Raw genomic sequence first — 12,054 nt, forward strand, 5'->3', positions numbered from 1 at the left:
TGCTAATCCGGGCCGTGTGCTACCTGCCCTTGAGGAAGCATGGCGGTCCCGGATTCGCGAGTTTTGAACGCACTCACGCGGTGTCATGCAGTTAAGGTGGCGGCTGCCGTGAGTGTGGAGGATTGTTGTTTAGCAATAGGTGAAGTTGTGGGCCATGAGTGCATTTTGTCAGCCTCAAAAATGAACAATGCTAATGTTATATTTTTAAATAATATAGACAAAGCAAATGAGTTAGTTGAGCGTGGGATCATTATTGATGGTTTGTTCACACCTGTTCTCCCTTTATCAATGCCATCTAAAAAAGTGACATTCTCTAATATTCCTCCGTTTATTAGTGACCAACTACTAACACAATCTCTTTCCCGTCATGGCAAATTGGTGTCTCCAATAAAGAAAATACCGATTGGCAGTGGATCTCCATTGTTAAAACATATAGTTTCATTTAGGCGTTTCGCTTACATGATTGTGAAAGACGACGCTGAACTAGACCTTACGTTTAAATTCCGAATCGACGACTTTGACTGTTTGCAACAACGGGGAAAATGAAATGTTTTGGTTGCAGTAAAGTGGGACATTTGATTCGTGATTGCCCTGATAAAGGGGAAACAGTAGTAACAGAGCAAATTATAAATGATGTAACTGTCCCGCCACCCGCGACAGATCAACCCATTGAAACTGACAGTACAGGGCCAGACGCGATCGCGGCAGAACGAGCGGAATCCGAGGCGATCGCAACAGAGCCGCAAGCGATAATTCAGGGTAATGCTGAGACTATTTTAAAGAAAGGGTCGTTGAACAAAATAATAGTTGATGCGGAGTCCATTGGATCTTTTGACGATGGACTCAGTGTGACAAATCGAATAGTCACTTGTTCGGAGAGTAACGATAAGGTGTCTGAGATGATCCCACAGTGCGAGGGAGAAAGACAGCCTTTGATTGAGCAGTTATGTGAGAATGATGGCATTGACATTGAGGCAGAACACATACACTGTTTAAGGTACCGTTAAAAAGAAGGAAGAGTGATAATACTTGTGACTTGAGACCTGTAAAAAGAACAGATGTAGGTGAATGTGAGGACCAGGTAGACACAGAGAGTGGCAGTGAATCAGACTGTAGTATCTCTCTTTCACAGAGTGAATGCGTGAGTCGCAATTATGAAGTGGAAGATATAAAACTGTTTCTTAAAGCGACGAAAAATAGAAGAGGGGTACGAGTGAACGAGTATTTTCCTGACCTTAAACAGTTTATTGCGAAGACAAGGTGTTGGATGGCTGAAGGTTTTTTTTGCCAACAAGGAAATTTACAGGTTAAAGAAGCTGGTGAGAAAACTCAATACTGAAATAGACAATGATGGTGGTGGAAAAAGCTAATTATAATAATCAGTGGTTTGTTTCTTCTGGTTTGTTATTTATTCTCTATGGGTGAAGTTAGTGTTGCCTCAGCCAATGTAAATGGAGCAAGAGATGTGAAAAAAAGAGTAATGTTATATGAAATGTCTATACAGAAAAAAATAGACATTTTTTTTCTTCAAGAAACTCACAGTGATTCCAAGAATGCTGCAGATTGGGAAAGAGAATGGGATGGCATCTCTATTTTAAGTCACAACACTGCTAGCAGTGGAGGAGTTGCCGTTTTATTTTCTAAAAATTTCAAACCTATTTCGTATGAGGTTGAAGAGATTATAAAAGGTAGACTCTTAAAGGTTAGAGCTTTGTTTGAAAATCATGTCTTTGTTTTTATTTGTGTTTATGTCCCAACCTCAGGAGTTGAAAGAATGCTGTTTTTAAATACTCTCAATTTAGCCTTGCAAAAGTGTGACAGTGAAGAGTTTTTGTTTCTGGGAGGAGATTTTAATTGCACTGAACAAACTATTGATAGGAATCACATTGAGCCCCATGAGCCATCTCGGAAGAGACTTATCCAAGTAATTAAAACAAATGAGTTGTGCGATATATGGAGACATGTTAATGGTAATTTAAGACAGTATACTTGGTCTCATACCCGTGACAATGTTTTTTCTTTTGCTAGGTTGGATAGATTTTATGGTTTTAAACATCAATGTGGTATTTTTAGCAAATGTTTTATTGTCCCTGTTAGGTTTTCTGATCATAGCATGGTGTGTTGTTCTTTTATTTTGAACTCTGTTAGACCAAATAATGCTTATTGGCATTTTAACAGTTCTTTGCTAAATGATAAAAATTTTAAGGAAAATTTCAAATTTTTTTGGGAAACATTTAGAGCTACAAAGAATACATTCCAGTCATTGAGGCAGTGGTGGGATTTTGGTAAAGTTCAAGTGAAACAGTTTTGTCAACAGCATACTCGAAGTATTACTGTACAGTTATCTAAATCTATGAAGAACTTGGAGACATCAATAGTCAAATTACAGGAGTTAGCTGAATCAACTGGTGGGGGGGATGTTTTGGAAGCTATTACAATGAAAAAAACTCAACTTGGTGATCTTTTAGCAGTTAAGGTGCAAGGAGCTTTGGTTCGGTCCCGTTTTCAGAATGTTGACCAATTGGATGCTCCAACAAATTTTTTCTTTAACTTGGAAAAAAAGAATGGACAGAAAAGATTAATTCACGCACTACGCTCCGAATCTGGTATGTTATTATCCGATCCCATTTATATTAGAAAGAGAGCAGTTTGTTTTTATGAGAAGCTGTACAGCTGTGAATGTGTTGCAGAGCCTGACACTGACAATGTCTTTCTTGGAAATCTGGCGCAGGTGTCTGAGGACGCCAATATGAAACTCCGTAAGGCCATGAGCCTAGAGGAGTTGTACAAGGCCCTTCAGGGCATGGAGTCCGGGAAGGCTCCTGGCATCGATGGTCTTCCAGTAGACTTTTATAAGTCTTTCTGGACAGTGTTGGGGGAGGATTTGCTCGCGGTGCTCAATGAAAGCTTGGCTGAAGGGCGGCTGCCATTGAGTTGCCGTAGAGCAGTTCTTACACTCCTCCCGAAAAAAGGAGACCTGACAGAGATTAAGAACTGACGCCCTGTGTCGCTGCTTTGCACAGATTACAAACTGCTCTCAAAAAGTTTGGCAAATAGAATGGTAGATGTAATGGAGCAAGTTGTTCATCCGGACCAGAGCTACTGCATACCTGGTAGGTCCATTTTTGATAATATTTCTTTAGTACGGGATATCCTAGAAGTCTCCAAGCTGTTTAATTTAAACTGTGCATTGCTTTCTCTGGATCAGAGAAAGCGTTCGATAGAGTTGAACATAATTACCTATGGAAAACTTTAGCAGCTTTTGGTTTCTGCCAAGATTACGTGGATATGATTAAGATGCTGTATACTGATGTTGAGAGTGTGCTGAAAGTGAACGGTGGCTTATGCACTCCTTTCAAGGTTGGCAGAGGTGTTAGGCAAGGTTGCTCGCTATCAGGAATGCTCTACTCATTAGCCATTGAACCGTTATTGCAGCAGATAAGAGCAAATTTGACTGGTGTAAATATACCTGGTTTTAACTGTAACATTCATTTATCCGCTTATGCTGATGATGTGATTGTAATAGTCAATAGTCAAAAAGATATAGAGATTTTAAAGAAATTACTTGAAGATTTTAGAGTTTTATCTTCTGCTAAAATAAACTGGAACAAAAGTGAAGCTTTAATATGTGGAAAGTGGACTGGAGAGGAACTAAGCCTTCCTGATGGTTTATTTTGGAGTAAAGGAGGTTTAAAATACTTGGGAGTTTTTTAGGAGATGAGGACACAGTACAGAAAAACTGGGAAGGGATTGTTGAAAAAATTAAAGGTCGATTAGCCAAATGGAAATGGCTGGCCCCGAACATGTCCTATAGAGGGCGTACTTTAATTATCAATAATTTAATTGCATCCTCTCTTTGGCATAAGCTTGCATGTATAGATCCACCTGTGAAAATGTTGATTGAAATTCAAGCCTTACTGGTGGATTTTTCTGGCATAAATTACACTGGATTACAAAGAGCATTTTATATTTGTCTAAAGAAGAAGGTGGACAGGGGCTGATAAACTTGCAAAGCAGAACAGCAGCTTTCCGTTTGCAATTTATACAAAGGTTTCTTTCGAGGTCATGTGACTGTGGTTGGAGAGTGACTGCATGTGCTATTTTACGGAGTCTGGGAGGCCTACAGATGGACACATCTCTCTTCTTGTTAGACCCTCTAAAACTGGATGCCTCCATTATGCCAATCTTTTATCGAAATCTTTTTAAAGTGTGGAGTCTTTTTAATCAACAAAGGACACCATGTATGAAGTCAATCTTCTGGTTGTTAAACGAACGCATAGTATATGGAGCACGCTTGGATATTTCTGCTGTTGGACACAGTTTTCCTGGACTAAATAATATCCTTTGCAAAGCTAGGATCACCACCTTAAGACTTTTGCTAAATGTGGTTGGACCTAATTTCACGAACATTGATGAAACCGCTTCTCATCTGGGAATTTCTTCAACTCGAATAGTTGCTCAATTGATGGCAAAATGGCAGTCTTCTCTTTCAAAGGAAGAGAGACAATTACTAACAGACTATTGTACAGGAGTAGAGACTCCAAATACTGAAGATCCTTTTCCCACTATATATCTGTCTCTCAAACTTGATGAGTGTATGGGTTTGTTTTTAAAAACTGGAAAATCTTTGTGTTTGGATTTCTTTTCAGTTACGGGGAAAGTTTTGTACAAAGCTTGTGTTGGGGTTTTTAACAAGAAAGTTTTAAATGACAAAGTGGATACACCATGGCGTTCTTTTTAAAGTTGGATGATGATGTTAAGCCTGAATGGAGAGTCTTGTATAAGCCACCGTTACAAAAGAGAGTAGGTGATATACAATGGAGAGTTCTCCATGGGGCAATAGCGGTCAATGCTTTTATTTCTGTTTTAAATCCTGAGGTGAGCTCTGAATGTCCTTTTTGTTTTAAAAGAGAGACTGTTTTTCATGCTTTTATGGAGTGCTGTAGATTAAAGCCCTTATTTGGTGTATTAAGAAATCTTTTTGATGCCTTTAATTAAACTTTTTCCAAGGAAATATTTGTTTTGGGTGCAAAATATGTACAGAAAAGACGGATTGATTGCCAATTAGTAAATTTTATTTTGGGTCAAGCTAAACTTGCTATCTATTCAAGCAGGAAAAACATGATTGAACAAAGGCCTGGACATAATGTTATTGTGTTGTTTCCAAATCTTATAAAGTCTAGAGTGTTGATTGATTTTAATTTTTATAAATCTATGGATGATCTTATTACATTTGAACTGAAATGGTGTAGTAAAGGAGCTTTGTGTTCTATAATTGAAGATGAATTATTTTTTACACATTTACTGTAAGTTTATTCTCTGTTTAATTTATACCTTGTGAATTGTTTTATGTAGATTTGTAATAAAGAGCATTCAAATTCTCAAATTCTCTCTCTCTCTCTCTCTCTCTCTCTCTCTCTCTCTCTCTCTCACTAATCCATAGTAAATGGCTAGAGACTCAGTGAAAGAGAAAGCCCTGCAGGTGAGGAGATTTTGTGCTTGGAGGAGTGTTCAGTGAAGCACGCTGGAGAGAAGATGACAAAAGCTCAAGGTGATCTCACTTATGCACACACCCTATGTTCAGCTACACCCAAAACTATTTTTTCATAGTTTTCTACTCTTATTTCATTGCGCTCTGTCTTCAGCTCTTGGAAATGATGCCACTCCATTTATGGAAATGATGCCACTCCATTTATGCGCTGGATAAAAGCGTCTGCCAAATTCATACATGTAAATGTAAATCTTCTTTGTAAATTCACTCTAAATAGTAGTAGGAATGGCTGCAGGCTGTAGACAGTTTCTTCCATTAGGCATGTTAAATATGAGAAGACAGGACTGTTTAAAAAGAGGCCCAGGCAGAAAGTGTTCCTTCCAACAGTCTTCAAACCTCAGCCACAGTAGCAGTAGGGGTTTAAGCCGGGCCAGAGTTCTGTAAACCACAAGGCTAATAGATGCATCCCCACCCATTCCTAAACTTACGGTTTCCTCAAATGGAGAGAGAACAGATTAAAGGAGTACACTTTGAGTGTTCGAGTTGTTTTTAAATACATAGTTGACCCAAAAAATAAAATTCTGCCGTTAGTCAATCTCATGTTTCCAAACCCATAAGACTTTATTTCTTTGGTGGAATAAAAAGGGTGAATGTTTGAAGAATGTCTTGGCCACTCTTTTCCATATTTGAAAGCAGGGGCGGTGCTAACATTATGGGGCATTCTGACCTCAAGGGTGGGCAACAGGTTCTGATTTTTTGGTCCATGGGGTTCCCCCTTGATGATCTAGCTTTGGCATATTGGGTCTGCATATGGTTGAGAAAACATTTAGTACTAACACGTTGATTTTGTTGGTTACAATGTTGCTCCTAGAGTCATATGTCATATTGCTGTTACTTTCTGGTAGGTTAACCTACCCAGACTGCTGTGTTTGTTTTGAATCCCACTGTCTCACAATAACAAGCTCCTCAGGCTGTGCAGATCAGATGATCACAAGCCTTGTTGAAGTGTCTCAGTGCTGTCCACCCCATCACCTCTGACCCAACATTTGACCCCTTATGTGTTTTGTTGGGGTGCAGTTGTCATGCAAGACAATAGGAGAAAGACGACAGGGTCGAGATGCCAAAGCTGTTTGTAGGCCTTTAGGCACTGACACCAACACCCCCACCCTGCCCCCTATTACCTTAGTGGGGTAAATCCAAATCACTCAACTGTGTCTCCTGACCCCCTCCTTCTCCAAAACCTCAATCTCCTGCCGGTGCTACTAACAAGATCTGATACCATCAGATAACTGCTGGAAGTGCAGAAGTGGGTGGAGAAATCATTCTTCACCACCAACGAGATGTCACCACCATCTTTGTTGGAACTGTCACGTTAGAGTGGTTTGCGCTCCTCGTTTATTGGAAAGGCCAACATACATTGTTTGGCAAATAAAAACATGCCTGCAATATCAGATCTCATCCTCATCCTGAAAATGATTGTTGGATGAAGTATGTCATTGACCAGATTGCCAATGTGTGTGTTTGTGTGTATGTGTATTTGTGTGTAGATGTGTGTGTCGCCAGAGCCTTCCACCCAGTGTACATATGCATGAAAAAACAATTATGAGCGAAAACCTTAAAGTTCACATATAGATATGAAACCTGAAACTGCTTAACTGTTTCAACAGTTCAAACAAAGCACAAGAGATTCTAATGAGTGTCAGAGGCCAAAGAGAAGATCTGATAACTTCAATGAGATGAGAGAAGAAACCTTAAATGGATATTAATATAAAATCAGGGCTTGAGATATGGGAGCAGCGTAGCGTGAAATGCCCAATCTGAGGATCTCAGGCCAGTTTTTGTGTTGGCACTAATGTGAGCTGACCTCTCTGAGCCCTTTGTTAGGATCCTGATAGGTTCTGATAAATAATGGAGAAACAGTGCGACTCTCTCTGTTGTATGAGTCAGAGATGTCCCCATGCGTCAGTCACTCCTAAAAATACAGACGTCCTGGTGCCCAACAGGACAGAATCTATAATTGATGAGAGATCGAAAAGGAAGAAGGACACTATGTAGGCTATATGATTTGAATGGTAGAATGTGCTGGAATTGGGTAAAAACAAATATCAATAATTTCAATAATCAATAACAAGAAGGGAGAAATTTTTAGGAAAACACAAGGGGCTTCATATTATAACTTTTTGGATTTCAACACATTTTGCATTGGTAGACATTCCCATGCACAAGTTCAAAAGTTTAAAGGGTTAGTTCACCTACAAATTAAAATTCTCTCATCATTTACTCACCCTCATGCCATCCCAGATGTGTATGACTTTCTTTCTTCAGCAGAACACAAACAAATATTTTTAGAAGAATATCTCAGTTCTGTAGGTCCATTAAATGCAAGTAGATGGTAATCAATGCTTTAAAGCTCCAAAAAGCACAGACAACCATTGTAAAAGTAATCCATATGACTCAAGTGTTTAAATTAATGTCTTCTAAAGTGAAACAATTGCTTTGGGTATGAAAGAGATCAATATTTATGTCTTTAAATTTAAGTATTTTCACTGTAATTGTTTACTTCTGGAGGCTCTCTGATGACATAAGCTTGTTGACATGTTCACTTGAGAAATTACGTGATACAACCAGAAGTGCAGCTTGGTTTGTTTCACAAGAGAATGCTGTTCAAAAACTTAATTGGATTTGCTTTCATTTGAACATACCAGTGCGTAAACCGATGGAGCCAAGTCCTCTCCTGAATAAGCATCAGAGAGCGACCGAAAGTAAAAAATTACAGTGAAAAGGACTTAAATATTGATCTGTTTCTCACCCAAAGCGATCGTATCACTTTAGAAGACATTCATTTAATCACTGGATTCTAATGGATTGCTTTTACAATGATTTTCTCTGCTTTTTGGAGCTCAAAAGAGTTGATCACCATCCACTTGCATTTTATGGACATACAGAGCTGAGATTTTCTTCTAAAAACCTTAATTTGTGTTCTGCTGAAGAAAGAAAGTCATACACATCTGGGATGTCATGAGGGTGAGTAAATGATGAGAGAAATTTTATTTTTGGGTGAACTATCCCTTTAATAGATTGAGCACAAAGAAGACCAATTTTGATATCATTGTCATTTTAAATGCATAATTTTGGGATCATAAACATACTATCATGTTTTTTGTTACCTTCCATGTTATTTTAGATGATAGTACCATGGTATATTTTGAAGTACCCCAATCGCAATACTGTGGCACATGAATACGGTAATTATTCAGTATCATGCTGCATCAAATTACCTTTGTATTACCATCTGATACCATCAATGTACCATGTGACGGTACTATCACCGTACTTCACACTCAGACGTATACTCAAAAACCCTCTTGTGAGCAAGAATAAATGTCCTTGCTTGGCACCACATGGATCTGGAGCTTCATGTCTTTTTTGTGTTAAATAGTCAGTGCTACAGTGCTGCTATAGTTCTTTATTCATGACAGAAACAAAAAGCTTTTGTTTGTGCATCTCAAGGAATAGGTCATATGCTTGACCTGGAGCTGCGGATGGCATTTTCTGAAGGTAACATTTTTCAAGAGAATTCTGAGCTCCAAATACTCCAACATGAGTACATAATACAAATCCTTTAATTAAGTTTATTATATATTAAATATGCAAGTCTTATGTATAAAGAAAAAGTAATACTCCAGGATTTACACAGCAAAAAAACAAAACAAATTAAAGTTAAAATGTCTAAACATCCTTAAAATATTATACATTTACTACATTTCTTTTAGAAGCAAACATAAGGTCTTTTTTTCAGAAATGTAATAATAAATTCAGTGAGGTTTATGCTTAAAAAAACGATTTGCCAATGGGGCAAATAATAATAATAATAATTTTCCTTTAAATGACGTTTATTTTTCTTCCCCATTGGCAATTTTTTTTCTTGTTTCCAGATGAAACCTCATTAAATGTATTTATATATTTCTGCAAACAAGATAATTTATCATGTCAGTTTCACTTCTCAAGCAAATGTCCTGATGGAGGGAACGAGACGATGTGTCGATGTAGTCTCTCTTGAGAGCTTCGGTTACCTCTTATCTTTGAGAAAAGGCCAATGACAACTGGCTAACAGAATTTGCATTCCCCTCCCCTGGACATACGTGTATAAAAGGAAGGGAAGCGTGCATCTGTTCAGACAGGTTTTGAGCTGAAGAGTCGAGAGTAAAGTCCTGGCCCTTTCAGCGGAGCTCTGCCCAATGGAGACACGGGTTCGCCAACAGGGGGACCGTACAGCGGAAAATACATCACAGGGGATATTGGAATAATCAGAACCTGTGGAGCATCTATTCCAGTGCATGTAAGTCGGTGGGTCTGGCTGCGAACTTCCTCCACTGAGTTCAGAGACAGAGGGCTAGGGAGGAAGGACACCCAGGGTCCGTGACTTGTGGACTCACCTGGGGGAGTAAGGCGCACATCTTCACCTCATTGGAGGGGAAAGGCGCTATGTGCAAACAATACACCCGGCCAGCTGTTGTCACCGTATTACCGAATTCTACGTGTACGGACCTGTCAAAACACGGAATGAGACCGGCTCAATCGCGAAGGTATTGGGTGTTGCTCAGCATGCCGCTCTGTAGATGTCTACTAGAGAGGTGCCATTGGCCAGTGGCCATGAGGATGCCAAACTCATTGTAGAGTCTGCTCGAACCCGCAAGGGGGTGGGCACGGCCTGGGTCTGGTAGGGCAACGCAATGGCGTCCACGATCCAGTGGGCGAGTCTCTGTTTGGTGACAGCGTTCCCTTTCCACTGTCCACCAAAGCAGACAAAGTGCTGCTCAGAATGTCTAAAGCTATGCGTGCAATCCAAATAGGTGCACAAAGCACACACCGGACACAGCAATGTTAAGTCTGGGTCTGCCTCCTCCCAGGGCAGCGCTTGCAGGTTCACTACCTGATCCCTGAACAGGGTAGTAGGAATCTTGGGCACATAGGTCTCAGGACAACGTGAGAGTCTGCCGGACCGAACTCCAGGCAAGTTTCACTGACAGAGAGCGCTTGCAGGTCCCCAACCCTCATGATGGAAGTGAGCACGATCAGGAGGGCCGTCTTCAAGGAGAGGGCCTTTAGTTCGAATGAGTCTAGCAGCTCAAACGGGCTCCCGGGAGGCCCGAGAGGGACAACGGAGAGATCCCATGAGGGGAACAGGCATGGCCTAGGAGGGTTCAGCCTCCGGGCGCCTCTAAGGAACCTAATGATCAGGTCATGCTTCCCTAACGGCTTACCGTCCACTGCATTGTGGTGAGCCACTGTTGCAGCTACATAAACCTTCAAAGTGGAGGGGGACAGCCGCCCCTACAGTCTCTCCTGCAGGAATGAGAGCACTGACCCGACTGCCCAGCTCTGTGGGTCTTCAGATTGGGAAGAACACCTATTTGCAAAGAAGTGCCACTTTAGGGCATAAAGCTGCCTGGTAGAGGGAGCTCTGGCTTGAGTGAGCGTGTCTACGACAGCTGGTGGTAGACCATTTAGATCTTCTGCATCCCGTCCAAGGGCCAGACATGAAGTTTACAGAGGTCTGGGTGTGGATACCAGAGGGTGCCCCGTCCCTGAGAAGGAAGGACCTTCAGAGTGTATCACGATTCCCGGAATCCCGGGAGGCAAACAGATCTACCTGTGCTCTGCCAAGTACTCGCTCGTGAGGTGCACTTTCATTGAAACTGAGTCTAACTCCATGCCAAGGAAAGAGATTTTCTGAACCTGGGAGAGCTTGCTCTTTTCCCAGTTGACCCGACGCCCTAAACAGCTGAGGTGTGTGAGCACCAAGTCCCTGTATGCACAGAACAACTGTCGAGAGTGCGCTAAGATTAGCAAGTTGTTGAAGTAGTTGAGTCATGGTCTGTTCTCACTGCTACCATCAGGCAGGTATCGCAGCATCAGGACCCACACCAGCCGACTACATGACAGCTTCTTCCCCCAAGCAGTCAGACTGTTGAACACTTGATCTATCAGGATCAATAATTAGCACTGCACTTTATTCATCTATAATCTTACACTGGACTGTCAACATATTCTCCTCAATACAACTACTTATATATATATAAGTAGTTGTATTGAGGAGAAATATATATATTTCATATACTCTTTACTTATTGTATATTGTGTATTCTATATTGTGTGTATTGTCTACTGTACATTGTATATAATTATTGTGTTGTGTAAGTATGTGTACATTTGATATGTAAATTGTGTTGTGCAAGTATGTTGTTTACTGTAATTGGTATATGTCTTGTCACTGTCATGACTGCTATGTTGCTCGGAACTGCACACAAGAATTTCACCTACTGTTGCACTTGTGTACATGGTAGTGTGACAATAAAGTGATTTGATTTGTATGTGAATGCCCACTTCCCTTAACGGGGCAAGAGCTGCCTATCTGACTTTCGTGACGACGCGAGGGGACAGGGAGGACCTTGCACTAATACGCCTGGCCGTAGAAAGTGAACCGTAGAAAGGGTCTGTGACAGGGTAATATTGAGATGTGAAAGAGCGGATCCTTCAGGTCTACAAGATTGGTCAAAATA

This window comes from Xyrauchen texanus, chromosome 7 (genome assembly GCF_025860055.1).
Source record: "Xyrauchen texanus isolate HMW12.3.18 chromosome 7, RBS_HiC_50CHRs, whole genome shotgun sequence".
NCBI lineage: Eukaryota > Metazoa > Chordata > Actinopteri > Cypriniformes > Catostomidae > Xyrauchen > Xyrauchen texanus.